The sequence below is a fragment of the Hevea brasiliensis genome, chromosome 10, assembly GCF_030052815.1.
Source record: "Hevea brasiliensis isolate MT/VB/25A 57/8 chromosome 10, ASM3005281v1, whole genome shotgun sequence".
In the NCBI taxonomy this organism is placed as follows: Eukaryota; Viridiplantae; Streptophyta; class Magnoliopsida; order Malpighiales; family Euphorbiaceae; genus Hevea; species Hevea brasiliensis.
This window is the reverse complement of record NC_079502.1, coordinates 12,263,085-12,286,145: the sequence shown is the minus strand read 5'-3', so window position 1 is coordinate 12,286,145 and position 23,061 is coordinate 12,263,085. Positions and strand designations below refer to the sequence as shown.

Sequence of the window (23,061 nt, the reverse complement as noted above, 5' to 3'; positions counted from 1 at the left end):
CAAGGTACCCTATGCATCAAAGCACGCCCCTTGTAACATAGAAAACTTAAAGAACAGAAGCAAACAACAATACAAAATGTTACCCTGTGTAACTATAGGGGTCGAAAAAGGTAAATTTAAATTTAGGGTCCAGAAATTTACAACCCTAAATTTAAATTTGCCTTATATATATATATATATATATATATATATATATATATATATATATATAAAGTGGATAGAAAGTTTCATGGCGTGACCTATGTAACGTTACATAGCCCTGTGTAAAATGTTAGAGCCCCTATTTAAATTTGCACCATTTCGTGCAAAATTTATAACCCAACCACCAATCGACCACAAACCCCTATTTAAGGACCAAAACCTTTCCCAACTCTCAAATCTAAACTTCTCTACCCCTTCAAATTCTCTCAAATACCTTTCCCTCACAAAAAAACCTCTCTCAAACCCTAGATTTAAGAATCAAAAACTCTCTTCATGGCTCTAACAAAATGAGTGGCTCACCACCCCTCTTCCTCACGTGTAAGAAATGACTCTCCTTCTCTTCCATCATGCCTAATAATGAGACAAACACGAAGGGAGGAAGAACCCCAATTACAACCACTAAGAGCACCACCACACTAAGACTTTGAATTGGCATGGCCATTCAAAGATGTACACCATAAGGCTCTTGCCCTTTGCCTTTTAGAGCATAAGATAAACCCCACCAAATACCTTGATAATGGTATCTTAGAACAAATAAGGATAAGGGCGAGGGTCTACACCTACTTGCGCAACATAGGATGGGAATACTTCGCCACATTAAGGTTCCCTACCTATTGGCACCTTACATTGGAGTTCCTTAAGAGTTTCCAAGCCAACTTATAGGCCATGAATAGGGTTGACAAGGATAGGATTAAATTTAGGCTTTTAGGAGTGGACCGAGCATTGAACATGGATGAGTTCAATGCTATTTTTGAGTTTGACAGCACCAGCATCCAAGAAATTCCACTTAATAGGGCAGTCTATAACAACATAACATTTTGGAGGACCATTGCACTAAATGCACTGAAGTATCATCCAAGCTGCTATAAATCTTTAGGACTCATGAACCTAGCACTGCGCTACCTTTATCGCCTCACTACTCACACCATAATGGGGAGATGAGATAGCCTAAGCATGGTCAACTCCAATGAACTCTTCTTCCTATGGTGCATGGTGCATGGACAGAGATGCAGCACCAAGTACTTCCTATGCTTGCACTTTAGGAGGATTTCTCACTAGGCCATAGGACATAGAGTCAATGGCGGACTCATCACCACCATAACTATGCATTATGGCTTCATATTAGCACATGTGTGGCCATGTCTCATCACAGAGATGACCAGGATAGATGCAACTATTTGCATCTCCATGGGCATCTGCAAGAGGGTAGGAGACACATGCCTCCTTGTAGATGAACATGGAAATGTAGTACCTAGGGCATAGCTACAGGAACAAGGCGAATCATTAGGAGCACAGCAGTAGCCAGAGGAGGAGCAACCTACAGAGTATCGGCAATATGAGGGTCCTGACCCAGTACTCTAAGAATCATGAGCTTGAGTACCACCCTTCACAGCACCCCCTGCTAATCTATCCTTGCATACCTTCAGAGGATGGAGAACACATTAACTTAGTGCTTTAGAAATCTAGAGGATAGCCTCTAGGAAGCACATAACAAACCAGATATGCTCCTTGAGAGACATGACGAGAGTGGACCCTCCTTACCTTCAAAGACATTCTAGACTAGGATGCCTAGATTAGGACATTTTGTATAGGCATAGGCCTCATTCTAGTTTATTTTGTTAAACTACGATACATTCCTTGGAAGCATATATACATATGCTTTACTTCATTTATTAATTATTCTTTATTAATTTCCATAGCTTGCATATTATATTATATTGCCATTAAGGACAATGACAAGTTTGAGTTTGGAGGTGTATGCAATTTGTTACATTTTTTTCTTAATTTTGCATATTCATTTTGCATTTGCATTTTTGCATTACCTTTTTATACCTTTATCTTACTTGTGTATCATAATACCAAAAATATCATATTTTTATCAAAATTTTTCCAAAATTTTTCAAACTTTTCTTAGAAATATGACCAAGACTTCAATAAGCAAACAATTGTTCACTTTCGATTAAATAAGATTGATATACTAGATAGGCAAATAGTTTTAATGAGTTACTTGTGAAAAATTTATTCTTTAAGTAGAGCTAAACTAATTAAACTAGTTCATGGTTATTAGTTTGTCACAATGAATTTGCAAAGTTAGGAAAAAATTCTTGGAATATGAACAAGCTTAATTATGCCTCACTATCCCTAGAATATATCTCTTTGATCTATTGAGGCAAAATCATAGTATGCACTTGAAAAAAAGATGATTTAGGCATTCTTTTTTATTAACCTCATTATAGCCTTAGCCACCCTTAGTTAAAATATATCCCTTATAGCCAACTTGAGCCTATATTTTTACCCTATATAATTTTCTTTATTAACCGACATTAATTACCTAGCCACTAGCCTAAATACTTACCCAATCCTATGAGTGAATCAAAATGCAAAGGAGAGAGGTACACTAGGTGTGCATAAAAAAAATTTAAAAAAAGGAGCAAAAATAAAAAAGTGTTAGTGTGTTAATATAAAGAATCATAGTAGTGCTCTTGTCAACCACCAAAAGGGATCAGTTTAGGGGTAGGCACCAATAAGGGACAAAAAGTGCATTTCAAAGTCAAACAAAAAGCAAAAAGTCCCAACTCAAGCATTAAGAAGGCATACTTAGCACTAGGACCAAAATTGCAGCTAACTCCTTTTATCAATGAAAAAATATGAAGAAAAAGTGAAAACTTAGTGTACTTTGATCTTTGTGTGATCTTTTTCCTCATATTTGCATTCCTTGAAACCTTTTCATTAGTAGCCACATAATTACCCCTTAGCCTCATTACAATCTTACTAAAAACCTTTCGATCTTTCAACAAGTGTATGCTACATTAGTGGAGACAGAGAATTGGGATATGCCTATGGGGTTAGACAACATATTCCTTCATTATATACATCATTATGCATGTTAGAGGCAATTTAAGTTAGCAAATATTTCTCGAATCTATCCAAGTGAGACAAGTTTTTGTGACTTATTAATGATTGTTGTAATTGGATTGATTGGTTCAAACTTCATAAAGGAGATGGATTTCTAACGAGCAACCATTGACGCATATATCCCTTAAAGGTAAGGAAATTGAATTTTGGTCATGAGAGTTCAATTAGTATGCGATTTGAACCTTTAGTTGTAATTCTAGGACAACAAAGTACCCTTACTATTTTTTCAAGTTTAATTTGCTTAAGGACAAGCAAATATTTGAGTTTAGGGGTATTTCATATACTTGTATTATATAGGTATTTTAATGTACTTTTTACTGCATTTCATAAGCATTTAGTTAGTCAATTGCATGATTTCTTATTAATTTCATTACTTTTTAGGATTTCTAATAACTCTAGCCTAATTTCATGATTTCTATATTTTATCATGTAAACTTATGCAATTCCAAGGCCTAAAACACACTTGAACAATTGAAAAGTCAAAAAGGAATAGATTCTGCATTGTGAAAAATTATATAGGCTGTGCACTAGGTACCTTGGCCCATGTAACAGTCTGCTAGGATAAGTGTTAAGGAAAGCAAGTACACGAGCCATGTAAAGGGACCCATGTAAAGGTCCATGGCTCATGTAATTTTCTGTCACCCCAAACTTGGAAAGCTTTAAGAACTCCAGAGAGTTACATGGCCTGCCCCGTGTAATGAAGCACAGGCCATGTAAAATGCCCTAGCTTTATAATGGCCCGGCCCATTAGTGATATTGTCCGCTCTGAGCCGAAGCCCTCACGGTTTTAAAACGCGTTATTAGGGGTTACGAACCACCAACTTATAAACCCAGCATCTCTCCCATATTTTGCCGATGTGGGATTTGCCTAGGGTGTTACAATCCACCCCCCTTATGGGACTCAACGTCCTCGCTAAGGTTTGCCCCACCATCGCTCAAGGTTGCACGCGGAGCGGCTCTGATACCACAAATGTAATGGCCCGGCCCACTAGTGATATTGTCCGCTCTGGGCGGAAGCCCTCACGGTTTTAAAACGCGTCACTAGGGGTTATGAACCACCAACTTATAAACTCAGTATCTCTCCCGTGTTTTTTTGATGTGGGATTTGCCTAGGGTGTTACAAGCTTGGACTCCAAACTGACTCGACTCTAATTTGCTCAATTCAGACAGACTTCTAAGGCCTCCAGGACTCTGAATTGAAGGTTTTTATTCCATATATAAATAAAGGAAGTTTGGAACAAACCAACGATCGCATTGTTTACATTCAAACCTAATTTTTCAATAATTTGGAGAGATTTGCACAAGATTCTAAGGAGAGATTTACAACTGAAGTTCTAAAAGTTCAAAACTGCAGAGTCTTCTACCTGGGTTTCTTTGTTTTATTTCTTCAAATGCTTTATAATTGTTATTTTAATTTCATATTGATTGTTGAACTCATTATGAGTTAGTAGTTCTCTTAATTCTAAAATTAGAGATGTAGCACTTTTGATCTTATTATGGATTTACATTGATTTTATTTAATAAATTTGGAATTTTGTTCTTTGATTCAATTTCCTGTGATCTTAATACATGCTATGTGTCAAGCTCCACTTAGTTATGATTCTAGATATTAATTGAAAGACTGAAAGGTAAAGATTAATATTAGAAAATCAAGATATTACAAATAAGGTTTTTTTGACCTAGAGATAGGTTAAAATTCAATGTGGAGTGCATAGTTAATTGAAAAGCTTAAAGGATCTTAATTAAGATTGATCGCCATGAAAGTAGGGTTCAAGTTAATTGAGATACATCTTGAGTGCCTTGAGAGAGGACTTAAGATAACCTTGGATCAACTTCCTTCAAAGTGACAATCTTTTAATTTATTGAATGAATGAGATTAGATTTGTAATAGGTCAATGTGTGAACCCCTAATTCTAGAATTGTTTTCATTAATTGTTTTCTTGAGTCTATTTTATTACTTCACTTTCATTATTCTCATTAGCTTTAGTTAATTTTAGTTCTAATTCTTATCATCATTATATTCGTTATTCTAGATAGTTAAAATCTATTATTTAGTCTAGTACTCATAAATTTCTCACAGGAACGATACTCTACTCACTACTTTATTACTTATTAATAATCCGTGCACTTGTGGGATTATGCACAATACGAGTCCAGATGGTGGCTATGATGTTGAATTGCTAGAAGGTTTTAGCCTCAAGAAAGTATGGCCAAATTGTAGTTGAGGGTTTACTTGTATTGGCACAGCCAGGATGTTAGGAAGGCTGCACTTGTTGAGCCTAATTGTGAGACTTAATTTGTTGTTGGGTTTCAATATGGGGATTGTAATTGCTAGGATTGAAATTTTTTTACTGGGTTTTTTTGCTGGAAATTGACAGCATGGGTGAACTATTATCAAATGGTATTGAACGATATCAATCCCACCCAGGCTTCAATATGTTCTTAATTTGTTTTTGCTGGAAATTTTTTTCTGTCTTTTGTTAATTGGCTATGTTAATTTGCTTTTTTATTTTGTCTTTTGTTAATAGGTTTGATAGAAATGGGGGAGATGAGACATTAAGATGGGTAAAGGAAAAACAACGAAAGAGAGAACAATGTGAAGAGATAGAGAGATAGATAATAGGCAGAGAGAGAGAGAGAGAGAGAGAAACAATAAGGATAAAGAGAGGATGGAAAAAGGGTATTTTAGTTATTATAATATTTCTCTCTCCTTAGACCATAGGAAAATTGCTTGACTAGGGGTTTTTTTGGACAGGGGGTGTAACACCGTTATTCCCTATGGTAGATTTCCTTCCCTTGCTTCCCTAGAACCATGGAGCCTAGCCAATCAGAGCTCTAAAAACCATCAACTTGATTCTCAACATTAACATCTGCAAAACAGGTGAATTAGGTGGGGTGAGTATAGACTACTCAGTGAGTTGGCATTTACAATATACATTATGCAACAAAGGGAATATACAAAGGAAATAAATTAAATAATGAGAATTTAGGACAAGCTGAATAAATTGAATAATTAAATTCAACATGCTATGCAATTCTAGAATCTCTAAATCACTCAAATTATATTCTTCCTAGCCTTCAATTATTCCTCATAGATGAAAAAAATTATCGATAATTGTTATTTGACATCCAAAAATATACCAAAGTATCAAAATAGATATCTAAGTCATATCCATACAGAGTCAAACCTTGCAGTGGTGGCTCCACCCTCTTTATGGGCAGCCCTTTCCTTACTGCAATAAACTAAAATACTGGCATCCTTTTGACGGAGCAAATATACTAAATATAATTTAGTATGTCATAATGATACAAAGGCATATCATGGTTGTCAACACCATAGTCCATCAAACTCACAAACTCCAATAAAATAGTTCTGCTAAATAAATCATTGCTACCCAAGGTAACCAAACAATTCCATCATAATAAATCACAATCTCATAACATTTCTCATAGCTCTCAAATATTAAAGCACATATGCTAAACCTTGCTAAAATCAACCACCTCTCTATACAAGCTATTAAACTCATCACCATTTATCATTGTCTCGGTATCTCATAACCTTAACTCTCTTCCTAGACTTACTAGCATGCATAAGGTATTAGAATAGCAATGAGCAACAATATAATAGAATTAATTTGAACAATGAAGATGAATCGGATAATCAACATATTATCCGAAGCAAATTAAAAATTTTCAAAGGATCAAGAATTCATTGAGAAGTAAATTCATGTCATATATTGTAAATACCACTTACCTGGCTGCAAAATACCAACTCCCAGATACCACCTTTCCATTCATTTAATCCATAATCACAAGCTCCTCCTAGAATCATAATAATCATAATCAATCATAACTTCACTTTACCAAATTAAATATCCAATAAAAATTAAAGAGCATTTCCCCCTAAATTGGACTAAACTTCCCTGCATAAATCTCAAATCCACAAGCCATTAATCATATCAATATTTTCAATTATCCAACTTATAGCTCTATGAAAATTATAATATCAAAAATAATACTCAATTCCATAATTTCCTTAATCATTAAAATATACTCATACACCAAAATCCAACTAAAATCGACATATATATTTCTCAAAAATATTCCACAATCACTCAAAAATTCAACAAAGACCATACTCTATCTCAAAATAATTTTACTTTCATCATATATTTTTCTCAAAATTTTTCTCCAATTTTTTCTATCCAAGAAATACTGCATTCAAATATCACAGACTAAGAAATAAGAAAATAATCTTACCCAAAGTATAGTTGTGCTTCAAAAATTCCCAAAATTCATGAGAAAGCCTTTGAAAGTTGAATCATCACTAAAGCTCACCGGAGCCAACCAACGCACACGGTGGCCAGCCGCCACCCGCCGATGACGTTTGCCAAATTCGAGCACACCAAAATGTTCCTCTCTTTCTCCTGATTCCATAGGTACCAACCATGCATCAAAACTCCTCACCAATTGTTCAAACCAAGCTTTGAAATGTCACTTTCTCTCTCTTCTTTTCTCTCTTTCTCTCTCTTATTTCTTGAATTTCAGACCCAAATTCATCTTCTCTCATTGTCGGTAGCCCCCCTCACTAGCCAGCCATCCATTTTCCGGTCACTCCTCCTCCTTTCCCCTTCTTCTTCTTCTTTCTCTTTTCTTCCTCTTTCCCAATTCTTCTTCCCTTGGCTGCTGTTTTATTATTTTTTTTTAAAGCAGCTATTGACTCACGTGGGAAACAGGTGAGTAGCACAAATTTTTTTTGGCAAATTACCATTTGATCCTTCAACTTTTCCACAATTCTCTTTTAACCCAAAAACTTCTAAAATTCAACTTTCAAGTCCAATCAATCTTAAATTTTCTCCCCAAATCTTTATAAATAAATTCTCCAATTTATAATAGATCCATAATTTTTTTTCCAAAAATTGGAGTGTTACAATTCTCTCCCCCTAAAAATGAATTTCGTCCTCGAAATTCCATAACTTAAGGAACCATAAAGTTTAGTTCGAAACTACCACGCTTCCGCTGAAATGAAACTCCTTTCCTCATATATAGATACTATTGTACACAACTTTTACATTGTTACTAAATCTACCACTAACTATACTAAATTTACAGTTTCCCCTTTTTTTCTATCTCCACATTTAACATGGAAGATACACTCTCACCACTAACTAGTTCTTAAAATCCAAATATTGTATATTTATTCCCAATCTTAGTAAAGCTAGCAACAAATTATCTTATAAACTTAATTATTTATATCTAATAGAATTATCTTCTCTATAACCTTTATAAATTAAAAACACACCTACCTTAATCTTCAAATAATTAATCACTGATTTATCCAAAACCCTTAAACTGTAGTCCACTTTATGCTATGAAAATAACTAACTGATCATTATTCCTTTATAACATCTACTACTCTTTCACCATTACTATTTCACCATAAGTATAAATATTTATAGCATGCTATTTTTATAATCTTATGCTCTTCACTTTATATAACTAACACAATTAAGTCATTCTAACAACTAATTGTACATCATTGTTATCAAACATCAAAAATTCATTATTCAAGTCAACATTTGCTATACAAAGCTATACAATAGTCCCATAATCCCCAAAGGATGCAAATTCCTCTTTAATACAGATACCATTATCTCCATGATACTTGTCAAACAATTATTGATACACCATTTGAAAATTCTATCCACTTCATTATTTCTCAATCTAAAATTTATTACTGACTAAGACTCCAAATTAATGTCTAAGGTATAGATCCCATTATACTCAAATATGTGTCCTGTTAGATATGCTAGCATTTCAGCTGTATATAATAAACTCTGACAATCTGAGAGCAATGCTAGCATCTTGGGCTCTATGATGACACTGCTGAAGGCCCAAGAGCAATAAAAATATTGGTCATACACAATGCGCAGAGCCCAAAGGGCAAATAAGCTGGCATCCACCTAAAGGAGCAAATGCTAACAACATGCAATAACCATTTAATAATGCTAATGTGAATGCTAATGATGATGCTTATGCCATTACAAATGCAAATGTTGCTGGCATCACTCTAGGGGAGCAATTAAAAATAAACTGATCATACGCATGTACAGAGCTACCCCCAAAGAGCGAACCACCTGATATACGCCCCAAAGGCTATGTGTATATCAAGCGCTATCTCAAAGACAGTATAATGCTGAAATATTAACCCTGTCATCAAAGAGTGATCTAACAGGTACATATAAGAATGTAACAAGACTCTTAATTCACCTTAATCTTTCATAATCCTCATTAGAACCAACCATTCTTTCTCATCATGTAAGCATAAGACTCCCAATAAAATTTTATGATCACACATTATAACTTCTTCTTATTGCTAACACTTTTATATTCACATATCATATTTGATATATTCATAAGACCCATAGTTCTCATGTAGTGCTCCATCAAGATATAGGTTCTATAACATAATATTTAAATAAAAATCTTAAGTTACTGATATATCTTATACTCCTTAACATTTTGAATTTACGAGCATCAACAACCACCATAATTGTCATTTACAATCATAATAACATCATGGTCATGTTGAGCCAAATCCTCATAACTCAATAAAATCATTGCCACCAAGTATATCATGATTACATAACTTATATAACTATAATTTTAAAAATACATCATCACCAGATTAATTTAATTTTTACAACTTGTATTTACTTCCTAGTTCACTCTATCACATATTCACATTTTTACTATTCAAATTTATACTTGCCAAGTTTCCACTTTTAAATTTTCTTTTCTTATAATATCATTCACAAATATATTTTAAAGTCTAATCCTCTTAAATAGGATTCCAAACTCATTCCTTAATTAAAAATAATTTCATAACTAACACACTTCTAATTCAATATAGAGCTTCTAGCTCATAATATCACCTTACTAGACAAAATTCTAGCTCTTTAACAATTATCAAAAACCAAAATCCCAAAGCTCTGTTCATCAACAAGTTCAAAACTAATCTTTTTCCTATATCCATATTAACCTAAACATTAACTACCTATGGTTTCTATAGAATCTAAACCTAAGCTCTGATACCACTAAATTTTAACACCCTCATTCTCTACTATAAATTTCCTTCCCTTGCTTCCCCAGAACCATGGAGTCTAGCCAATCAAAGCTCTAAAAACCATCAACCTGATTCTCAACATTAACATCTGCAAAATTGGTGAGTTAGGTGGGATGAGTATAGATTACTCAGTGAGTTGGCATTTACAATATACATCATGTAACAAAGGGAATATACAAAGGAAATAAATTAAATAATGAGAATTTAGAACAAGCTAAAGAAATTGAATAATCAAATTCAACATTCTACGCAATTCTAGAATCTCCAAATCACTCAAATTATATTCTTCCTAGTATCCAATTATTCCTCACAGATGAAAAAAAATTATCGATAATTGGTATTTGACATCCAAAGATATACTAGAGTATCAAAATAGATATCTAAATCATATCCATGCTGACTCAAACCTTACAGCAGTGACTTCACCCTTTATGGGCAGCCCTTTCCTATTGCAATAAATAAAAATGCTGGTATCCTTTTGATGGGAGCAAATTTACTAAATATAATTTAGTATCTCATAATGATACAAAGGCATATCATGGTTGTCAACACCATAGTCCATCAAACTCACAAACTCCAATAACATAGTTCTGCTAAATAAATCATTGCTACCCAAGGTAACCAAACAATTCCATCATAATAAATCACAATCTCATAACATTTCTCATAGTTTTCAAAAATTAAAGCACATATGCTCAACCTTGCTAAAATCAACCACCTCTTTATACAAACTATTAAACTCATCACCATTTATCATTGTCTCGGTATCTCATAACCTTAACTCTCTTCCTAGACTTACTAGCATGCATAAGATGTAGGAATAGCAATAAGCAACAATATAATAGAATTAATTTGAACAATGAAGATGAATCGAATAATCAACATACTATCCAAAGCAAATTAAAAATTTTCAAAGGATCAAGAATTAATTGAGAAGTAAATTCATGCCATATATTATAAATACCACTCACCTGACTATTGTAAAACCCTCACATTGAACAGTTCTATACATTCTACTGTTCCGATAACTAGTGTCTGTCAGGACAGTCAGGATATTCAGAAATTAATAGAAATTATATGAAGGTGAAATGGAAATAAGAAAAACAAAACATAATCAGTTAAATGAGCCGAGGCCACAGCGATGGGTGACCGAACCGGGAAGTGACTGCGAGCTCAGTTGTTGCCCTTATTTCGTGTGGGACCCTATGGCACCTCAGGCCTAAGAAAAATTGTGAAGCTAATGGTAGTGTGAAAATCACAAAAAAGAATAGACAACCAGCTCAAATAATTGAACCAGAGTTTCGGGAGCCATTTAACACTATTAGAAAAATGGATTAGATCGATAAGGGATAAAATGGTCAATTCACCCTTAGAGGTGACTCTTGGCCTAAATATCCATTAAAATGTAAGAAATTAAAATTGTGAAAGATTGATTAAAAGTGAAGAGGTATATGGGAGAAAAGAAAATAAAAGAAAAGAAATTCAAAAAGTAAATGTTTTATGACATCACCCCCTATGTAAGCGTGACCTAATTAATATTATAATTTTAAATTATGAAATTTTAAGGATAATTACACATAAATAAATACATATTAAAAAGACAAAACCTAGTCATCTTCCACACCAAGATAGTCATCCCTCTCTCTCTCTTATATTCTCTCAAAATTCCACCATTGTTAAGGGTTAGGAAGCTTGAGTTTTCTTAATTTCTTCCATAAATCCACTAAGTCCCAACACTAAAACTCACCCTTAGACAAAGATACATCACTTGGGAGCAAAAAGAAAGAAGGAAATTGAAGATTGGAGAAGAGGAAAATTTGCTTGAATAAGGTAAGCCAACTCTCTCACTATGTACATAATCTATGCATGGAAAATAGTCGAAATTGATGAAGTTATGTAAAGAACCATGAAAATCATGCATGTTAGGTAACTTAGAAAATTCAGCCAGCTTGTGAGGGTGATGGATTTGATGAGTTTAATTAAATTAAATATGATTTGTGATGTGTTAACTCTGCCTAAGTAGTTTGTGCTTAGCTGGTCCCAAGCCCGGATAAAGGAGGAGGGTTGCGGTAGGTGACAACTAGCATTAAAATTTCATCACACCTTATGATATGGATTCAAATGATATAAATGTTGGGGCGTCCTCTACTTATGACACGCTACATCGGAGCCCGGGTGTAGTGAGAAATATACAAGGGTGTAGGGTGTTCACCGAAAGTGATGCACCATGCCGGCGCTCGGGTGTGGTGTTAAGTGAGCAAGGGTTCCCACATCATGAACGAATGTGGATAAAGAAGTTAGTCCATAGGACAGATAGTAGAACAGATAGTGGAACAGAACACAAGATAGGCATAAAAAAATAGAAGATATCATAGAAGGAGACTAATTAGGAAGAAATAGGATAGGAGGAGGATCAAGGTTGGTACTTGGAATGTTGGATCACTTACAGGAAAATTAATGGAGCTTGTGGATACCTTAGAAAAGAGAAGGGTGAATATTGCTTGCATTCAGGAGACTAAATGGGTAGGAGAGAAAAGTAAGGAAGTGGGTAATTCAAGGTACAAACTGTGGTTTACCGGAAAGGAGAGAAACAAGAACAGAGTGGGCATAATCATAGACAAGACATTGAAAGACGCAGTAATAGCTGTGAAAAGAGTAGGAGATAGAATTATACTAGTAAAGCTAGTACTAGAAGGAGAAACAATAAATATAATTAGTGCTTATGCTCCACAAATAGGACTAGACAGTGAGAGTAAACAAAAGTTTTGGGAAGATATGGATGATTTAATGCAAAGCATACCGAATGAAGAGAACATTTTCATTGGTGGAGATTTGAATGGACATGTAAGAAGTGATAGACAAGGTTATGAGAATTGATGCATACATTTTGCATAGTCATTTAGGTCTAATTTCATAGCCATTTTATTTTATTATTAGTCATTTTTAGCCAATTTCATTAGTTATTTAGTTAGTTTTTCATAGTTGTCAATTTTGCATTAATTTGTAATTTTTACTTTGTTTTGTAGGAAAAATGGTGTTTTTGAAGGACTGAAGAGAATTTTTGCCATTGAGGAGTGACTTCTACAGCCAAAGATGTCAAAAACAAGTTTTCAAGCTGAAATATGCATTGACCAAATTGTGCATAACTTGCCGCATAAGCTATGTAGATCTGCATAAGGAGAAAAATCACTGTTCCAATACCTGCCGAAATGTGCATAAGGAGACTGCATAGCTTATGCACATTCACGCCTCCCTTATGCACTTTCACGGAATTGTGCATAACCTATGCACCAAGTCATGCAGTTTCGCATAAGTGAACCAGAAACCAGCCGAAAACTGCATAAGGGACTGCATGACTTATGCAGTCCACTTATGCAGTCCCATAAAGAGTTCATTAATGAGCTGGCAGAAGATTCCCTCAGAAAATCCCTACTCAAACACACCATTTTAGGGCTCCATGTCAGAAAATGCTATAAATAGTCCCATTTCCCATTTTAGAAGGGTGGACAAAAGGGGAAGAAAAGGAGCAGAAAAAGGAAAGGAAGAGGAGAGGCAGCAGCTGAAGAGTCACTTTCACCTTCCACACCATTTTCAACCAAGATTTGCAGATTTCTTTCTTTCCATACATTTTTCCTACACTTCTAGTATTTAGTTTCTTGTTTCTTAGCTTAGATTAAAGCTTTATTTCCATTTAAACTCAATATATCTTGTAAGCATTATGGATAGTGAGTAGTTTTACATTGATTCTGGAGTAAGGGTTGTAATATTTGAGATATTTTGTGGATTTTGATTGGGTAATCCATATTTTGTGGTCTTAATGAGTTTTATTCATTTCTTGTGTGCTTAATGACATGCTTAGTGTAGGATCCCATTAAGTGATGTTCTTAATCCATGGTTGAGGCACCGAAAGGAGAAGGCCTTGTGATAGATAATTAAGAAATTGGACTTAATTAACTTAGATCTAGAAATAGACTAAGGATTAAGAGGATTCACAGATTAATTAAAGAACCTAATGGGTCTTAATTAACTCTAACTCCACGAAAGTAGGATTAGATTGATTAAGGCACTCTTTGTCTCACTCGAAAGGGTATTCAAAGAATTTAAGAATTAATCTCCTTAAAACCCGTAAGTTCCACAAGATTGGATAACCAATTTGAAATCCCAAAATAGCTCGAATATGAAATCCCGAACTCCGGAATCGCCTTTTTGTCATTGTTAATTTCTAATCAAATTTAATTGCTTGCCATTTTAAATACTGCCATATTTGAACTTGCTTATTTCAATTTGATGCAATTTTAGTTTAATTAATACATTGTTGGATAAATTATTAATTTTGCACATATAGATTTCATACTCAAATACCCATCAATTTGTTACTTTAATTTTAAAGATAGTTTAATTTAGTCAACTTTTTATATCAAAAATTCAATCATTAACACAACTCCTCGTGGAAACGATATCTTTTTCTATACTACTTGTACGACCCGTGCACTTGCGGTTGGGCCACATCAAGTTTTTGGCGCCGTTGCCGGGGAGTTGTTTGTTTAAGATTGAATTCTTGATTATTTTAGTTGTTTATAGTTTTATCTTTGTTATCTTTTCATTTTGTGTTTGTTTGTTTTTTTTTAGGTACTCTTAATCTTTTATGAGAAGAGCTAGAAGCACAAGTGATACATCCATATTATTTAATACTGAAATTGAGAAGTTTTGTAGAGCCAACAAGAAAGAAACTAGAAGAAGAAAAGAAGCATTGAGAGCAGCTGAAACTGAACAAGAAATGGCTGATGAAAGAATTAGAATTGGTGGTAATGCTGGAAATGATCGAAACAATGAAAATGCAGCCCAAGGTGAAGAGGTTGTAAATGTTTGTCACACCTTACCCCTCTGTAAGGCATAACATGATCCCGTAGAATACCTAATGAACTACCGAACTTCACCTACCGATAACTCATTAAGTACCCTACAAGGGATTTTAAAACAATTTTCTTATCTTTGACAAGTGGTGAGCATTTCTAATGAGTATTTAAAACATTTAGTTGAAATTAAAACTAATTAATATTTTTGGCCATTTTAGTTTTCCGCAAATTTGATAAAAATTTTGTGAGTTTCCTCGTATTTTGAGAAAACCGTTCTTGAATACGTAAAGCACTTCTAAAAGATTTTCTCAACCACTACTTGGTTTCACAATCAAACTCAATCAATTTATCAAAATTCACAAGTTCAATAATTCTCAAAATCATCAATCAATATCATTCATATTTCATTAAAAACAAAATAATTTATACATAACCTTACAAATTTATATCAAAAGAAACACAAACTAAACTTTATTACAAACTTCATACAAATTTGTGTACAAGCTGCTCAAGACCCATTTTTACATGTCCATACATTTATGTGCAATATATACATCAAAAGAAGTATTCTGATTAGGGTATAAATTATACCCAAGGCTTCAAAGCGATGACTTCACACACCTCAAGATCTGCTGCTCCTCTAATCTCTGTATCTGCGGCAGAATAAAGCTATCTTGAGTACTAAGACTCGATGGTGCACAATATACTAAAATAATCTTTATGCAAAACTTAAAGCACATTCATTCAAAAATTTGATTAAACATGAAAATTAAATACAATCATGCATTGTAAGATTTTACATGTAAACCAAGTTTATTTCAAAGTATCAAAACACATTTCATAAAACCCACAGTTAAATCATGCCATTCGAAACAAATAGAATCTCAATAGCCAGAGGCTAAAGAGAAATCACATCACAAGGCTAGCTAGCTCAAATATATGGATATCCATTCACATCCTCTTCTACTGGCACACCTCAACACTTCTCCAGAGAAGGAATCAAAATTCGAAACTAATTACCCCCACTAGTCGTGCTAGTGAGGTGTTCAAATATGTGGTCATGACATTGTGGTTTCAAAACTTATCTTAACAATTTGCTAAACATTTTCTTTTCAAATATACATAATAACTTTCAACAATTTAGATCAACATCATAAGAATGTCATAATCCAATATTTCACATTATTTAAAATGATATGCAAAAGATGATTATAAAAGTATATGTTGTGCACAAACCTCAAACGAGTCGTCCTTTAGCCTCGACTCGGTTCCTCGGGTTCCTTCCCGATATTCTTTTCAACTGAAACACACAATTTTACAATGTTTCAGTACTAGAACTTAAAATAAATCCAAAATAAACTTAACTTCACATTTAGCTAGCTCTAACGTGTTAAATTCGACGTTCTCGAAATTTTGTGTTTCGGGTTACTATTCACTGCACTATTCAAGTCAAATTATTGACTTTCTAAGGCTTAATGGGTATGGGAACTCCAACTTCACCCACATACCACATTTTGGTCACCAAACTTGTTGGTTTTGGTCATTTGTTTAAAGCTTAGGTCATTTTGGCAAAATTGCCAATTTTCGGTTTTGGTTTTCCGAAGTTGCACTATTCCATTGGTCGATCTACTGTTAGAATTTGACAAAACTTCCTTCATAGAAAATGTTCCTTATTGTCTTAAGTGTATTCTCATTTTTGGATCACCTCAATCGGAGTTTTGTAGCTCAAGTTATGGCCAAAATAAGTTTACTGTTCACGTGCACTGTTCATACTGCAATTTAGGTGCTGGCAGATTTTTGGTCCAACTTTGGTCAATTGTTTGATCAAGTTAAGTTCATAATTCGGTCTCACTTTCTTCATATGAAATGTTGTACTATGTCTTAGGTTTCCATCGGTTCAAGAATCGCCTAAATCCGAGTTTTCTAGAGAGAGTTATAGCCCTCCAAACATTGCTGCTCAATGAAAATTCTGCAGAATTTCAGTACAGTAATTTTAACTTTTCTCAATGATTTGAATGTGTTAATGGCCTAATTTGGGTTGGTGTTCTTCATGAAAGTTTTAGGTCTATATCATATCTAATTGCTGGTAAAATTTCAGGTCAATTTGACCTACCTAGCTCGAGTTATGACCAAATGAACAGTTACTGTTCATTTGGTCAGTTTTGGTGCAGGGCAGCCTGCAATCAATTCACTTTGGTCAATTGTTTCACCAAGTTTTGGTCAGTTTTTGGTCATGGTTCCTTAATGAAAATTGTGCTCTTTTATGTCTATTTTCATCTCCAATTGGTGGAATATCAATTGGACTTGTAAAATTGAGTTTTGGTCCTTCAAAGTGGGTTTGGTCATGCTGCCAGCAGCATGACCATTGACCTACGAATTTAGCTAATTTTTCCACCATTCCCATCCAATTTATTTGGTCCTAATTGATCATTATTTCATGTCACAATAGGTTAAACATGCCATTTATGCATTTCTCCAAATTTTAGTCCATAAACCCTAGCATTGAAACCTTAATCTCACTAACTCTTGCATTTAACTACTTCTAATAATTTTAATGTTAATCATTTCACCAAGTAAAGCTTCTAAACTCACTCAATTGCATCATATTCATGCAAACCACACTCCTCTCAAGCTGCCCAAAATTTCAATTTAATTCTTTCCCCATATTTGTTTCATTTAAATCAAGTTATTAGCTCACTTAATTACCTAAACATGCATTTGAATAGAAAAGTAACAATTTAACATACTAACCTTTTGTTAAAGCTTCAAAACCCTATCTTTAACTCTTCCTTCTTCTTGTAATCCTCTTCTCAAGTTGTAACAATAAGCTCTAGGGAGGTTTTTAATGGAGTTATTTGAATTAAGTGAAGAAAACTAAGCTTAAAAGTAAGCTTACATGGAAGTCCACTCATGGAGGAACTTGGGAGGAAGATGGGGTGGCAAGGAAGATGAAAGAAGAAGAGATTTTCTTTTGTTTTTCCCTTACACGTTTTTGCTTATGAAAGACCACTAATTCCAAATTAATTAATTCAATTTATTAATTTAGTTATGACATCATATGTCATAACTTTTGACTTTTCCAACCTCTTTCCTTTTTTTTTTTTTCTATTTATTTATTTTTTTTCTATTATTTCTTTAATTTAATTCTCGATTCTGAAATTTTCTTTTCTCCGATTTTATTTGACAGTTAGGTCAGGAGTCAGCTCTCGGGGTCAATTAACCAAATTGCCCCTCGCCGGTTCATCCCGGTTTGCAAATAATCCAATATTTCTTCCGGCTCCCTGACCTAATTATTTGACTGGCTTAACAGTTCTTTTTCGTGGTTTTCTCTTTTCCACTGTGTTCATGAGGGTCCTAAGGACCGCAGCGTCACTTTTTACGGTTCGAAATTTGAGTTTAAAACGACTTCGCAGTCGTTCCCGAGGAGGTCACTCATCGCTGTGACTCTCGGCTCGTTTAACCTCTTATGTTCTGTTTTTCTTATTTGTAGTTAACTAATTAAACATTACTAATTATTTATGTTTATGGCTTCTCAAGTTGTCTTAAGTGTGGCCCTAATCCTATTAATTGTCCGGACCGACACCGGTCACCGGAACAGTGAAATCTACCAGGCTATGCAAACGGGGGTGTTACAATGCTAATTTGCCTAGGGGAAGTATGTTGGATCATGCTTTTCCTCGTTTTGATGACTTGAGAGAGAGCATAGCAAGACCAAGGATTGATGCAAATAGTTACAAAATGGATTTTGGGGTTCTTCAAATGATTCAAAATTCTCAATTTGGGGGACATCCTTCTGAAAATCCACACACACATCTAAAGAAGTTTGCTATGATTTGTGATATGTAAAAACAACCTGGAGTGTCTGATGATGCAGCAAGATTGAAGCTATTCCCATTCTCTTTGAAAGATAGAGCATTGGATTGGCTTGATTCTTTACCTCACAACTCCATTACAAATTGGGAGCAACTCACTGATGCATTTCTTGCCCAATACTTTCCACCTGGAAAAACTCAAGAGTTGAGGAATCAAATGATTGCTTTTAGACCAAGAGAAGATGAGACTCTTTATGAGTCATGGATGAGATGGAAGGAGTTGGAGAGACAATGTCCACATCATGCCATTCCTAAACGGATGATAAACCAGAATTTTTACACAAATGTCACTCCTGCTATCAGAGGAATCATTGATGCTCAAACTGGAGGGGAATTCATCATTAAGCATGAAGATGAAGCTTATGAGTTGTTAGAGAAAATAGCAAAGAATACTCATCTTTGGAGTAGTCCAAGAGGACCAGCTCCAACTCAAAAGAGGCAAGCTGCTGGAATGTATGAGCTTGATCCATTCAATATGATCAATGCCAAATTTGATGCACTCACTAATGTCCTTGCTAAGAAAATGGAGGATTTAAGTATGCTAGTCAATTCATCATCATGCTCTGGGAATTCTCAACAAGTTACATATGCAAAAGGAACAATGAGCTGTGGAGTAGATTATCCTTCATATGCTTGGAGGAATCATCCAAATTTTTCATGGGGGAATCAGCAAACTCAAGCTTTAACTCAGAACTTTCCACCACAACAACAAGGGCATCAATACCAACAACCTTGGCAACCACCACCTAGTTTTCAGCAAAAGAATGCAAATCCTACACCTCTACCAAAACAGCAAGAACAAAGTTCCACCACAGAGGCTTTATTACAATAAATTCTTGCTAATCAAACTAAGCGTGATGAAGAGATGAGAGAGATAAAAGCAAGGCTGGAACAAATGCAAACACACAATAGGATGCTGGAAAATCAGATTGCACAACAAGCATGCTCATCAAGTACCAAATCTATGGGGAAACTTCCTAGTCAAACAGAAAATCCAAGGGAGCAATGTCATGCCATCACACTGAGGAGTGGTAAAATAGTGCATACTGAGAAGAGTGAAAAAGATGAGAAGAGAGAAAATGAGAAAGATGTTGAGAGAGATGAAAAACAAAAGAGTGAAAAAGGGAGTGCAAGAAAAGGTAAAGAGGAGGTTGGAGAGAAAGAAGAGAAATATATACCTCCAGAGCCTTACAAGCCTCAGCTTCCCTTTCCACAGAGATTTCAAAAAGCCAAGATTGATAAGCAATTTGGGAAGTTCTTAGAGGTTTTAAAGAAGCTATATATAGATGTGCCTTTTATTGATGCTCTTTCCCAAATGCCTTCTTATGCTAAGTTTTTGAAATAAATTCTCTCAAACAAAAGAAGACTTGAAGATTATGAGACTGTAGCCTTAACTGAGGAATGCAGTGCTATCCTCCAAAGGAAACTTCCTCCAAAGCTCAAGGATCCAGGGAGTTTTTCAATTCCATGCCACATTGGGGAATCATGTTCTATAAAAGCTTTATGTGATTTAGGGGCTAGTGTAAGCCTTATGTCCCTCTCCATCTATGAGAAGCTCAACATGGGAGATCTTAAGTCGACCCACATTTCTCTTCAGTTAGCTGACAGATCAATTAAGTATCCTGAAGGGATTTTGGAGAATGTGCCTCTAAAGGTTGGGAAATTCTACATACCTGTTGACTTTGTCATCTTGGACATGGAAGAGGATTCTAATATCCCAATCATTTTGGGGAGGCCTTTCCTAGCTACAGCTGGTGCTTTGATTGACGTGAAAGGTGAAAAGCTCACTCTCAGAGTCGGAGAGGATCATTTAGTCTTCAACATTGGCAATGATAAGAAGAAGCAACATGAAGATGTAAACTCTTGTTTGAGAATTGATATAGTTGATGAGTTAGTAAAAGAGCACTTTAGAAAGAGCTATCCGAAGGCTTCTCTTGAAAGTTGTCTTATCCATTAAGGGAGTATCAATGATGAAAATCCAAAAGAGGCTGCATTTGCACAACATTTGAATAGTAATCCACCTTGTCCTATGGCACCAATCTTTCAAGTTGAGCAAGTGGAGAAAAGTGAGGTCAAGCAACCATCTCTCAAAGAAAAAGATACACCAAAGGTTGTCAAGAAAGAAATGGTCGGATTTTTAGACAAAGCAACAAGGATCTTCTCATGTGATGGAAAGAAAATGAAGTATAGATTCATTGAAGCACCTATTGAAAATAGAGGCAATAAATTCCAATTCCAGCCACCATGAAAAATGACAAAAGTCCAGCTAAGGACTATAAATTAGCGCTCTTGGGAGGCACCTCAAGTTCTTTTATTTTGCTTTTGTTGATTTACTTTTATTTACATTACTTTTGTTTTTATCTTAAATCTCCCCAAATTCAATTTTTGACATTGTTGAATCTTGTCCCTTGTAGATGTATTTCAATGGAGGAAGGTTGGTGAACTGCTGGGGAGTGATTCTTAACCTGAAAATTTTGTCCTTCAAACTCTCCCAAAATTGATTGATTTTTACTGCATAACCTGTGTAGGGTTGCTATCTGGTTTATGCAGAGCAAAAATGACATTTTGCAGCAAGGAAGGGTCTGCAACAGATGACTTATGTTCTTGGTGAGGTTGGGTGCGTAACTTTTAAGTATTTGTGCTTATCTTGTTTATGTGGTGGTAAGTGGGTCATTTTTGTAGTTTTGAGCTTATTTGGGTTGTGGGATTCAAGGTGGACATATTACATTTTCTTGGCATAACTTGAAGAGTCATTTCTCATTTATGGATAAATGCAACTTTATGCAGATTTTATTGAGTTTTAATGTGCTAAATGTTGATTTGCAGAATTTGAGTCAAAATGGCATAGGTCACAAATGCCTTTAATGCAGGATTCACTTTTACAAGCATGTGTGATGTAATTTTGATGGATTTTGTATATATTGATGTGTTTTTGGTGATAATTTCTCATGATTTATGCTTAATAGAATTATATTTCTTCATTCTAGGGTATTTTTCACACTTTCAAATCATTTTCCATTGCAATCTCAATCTTATTGAATTGTGCATAAGCAACTGCATAGCTTATGCAATCCTACATAACCACAATTCTTGCCATTTTCATCTCTGTTGCAAACTGCATAAGGTAGTGCATAGCTTATGCAACTCTGCATGGCCACAATGTTGTCAAATTTCATACCTACCGAGACTTGCATAAGTGTGTGAATGACTTATGCACATTTGCATGACTTCAAATCCTGCATTTTCTCTCTCTGTCGAAGTCTGCATAAGGAGGGTGCATGACTTATGCACTTCCGCATAACCAGAAACTCTGAAATCCAGAATCTGCCGAGAGGTGCATAAGCAGAGTGTATGACTTATGCACAACTGCATAACCACCAACCCCAAAATTTCAAAACCTGCCGAGAGGTGCATAAGCAGAGTGCATAGCTTATGCACAACTGCATGACCACATTTTCCAAACACCAAAATCTGCCGAGACCTGCATAAGGAGGGTGCATAGCTTATGCACTTCTGCATAACCACAAACCCTGAAAATCAAAACCCACCAAAAAGTGCATAAGCAGAGTGCATAGCTTATGCACTTCTGCATGACCACTCTCCCTGAAAGTCAAAACTTGTCGAACAGTGCATAAGGACAGTGCATGACTTATGCACTTTTGCATGAGCTATTTCTCTGAAGTCCAAAGCAAGCCAGAACTTGCATAAGTTAGTGCATAAGCTATGCACTCCTATATAATCAGTTTTTCACACCTTTTTATCACCCACCGAAACATGCATAAGAGAGTGCATAAGTTATGCACAACTCACTTTTCACTTATGCAGTTTTTACACAAACCCTGTTCAAATCAAAATTTCTTTTCGGCAACCATTTTTTTCCGACCTCCACTTCCTGACTTTTCTGTTCACGACGTCCTTCCACTTCCATTTCTCCCGGCATTTTTCCTATTATTCTTCTCCACTCAACTTTCCACCGCATTAACCCTAGCTACCATCTATACCTTTCATTTTCTCCCTCATCTCCTCCATCCTCACCATCGACAACCAATGGAGTCGCCTCCTCATTCCCCTTAAACCTCCCCTCTCCAAG

The 23,061-nt window shown here is 35.0% G+C and overlaps 1 long non-coding RNA gene and 1 other non-coding gene across 2 annotated transcripts; both read right to left on the bottom strand.

Moving 5' to 3' along the window:
* Positions 1 to 15,728: 15,728 nt before the first annotated feature.
* Positions 15,729 to 18,715, bottom strand: LOC131169817 (uncharacterized). The gene is made up of 3 exons (XR_009140730.1): positions 17,851 to 18,715; positions 16,336 to 16,399; positions 15,729 to 15,752 (listed from the first exon to the last, which is right to left on the bottom strand). It is a non-coding gene; the product is annotated as an uncharacterized LOC131169817 (long non-coding RNA).
* Positions 18,716 to 19,112: 397 nt separating this feature from the next.
* On the bottom strand, positions 19,113 to 19,220 carry LOC131170051 (small nucleolar RNA R71). Its single transcript, XR_009140993.1, has one exon. It is a non-coding gene; the product is annotated as a small nucleolar RNA R71 (small nucleolar RNA).
* Between the last annotated feature and the right edge of the window lie 3,841 nt (positions 19,221 to 23,061).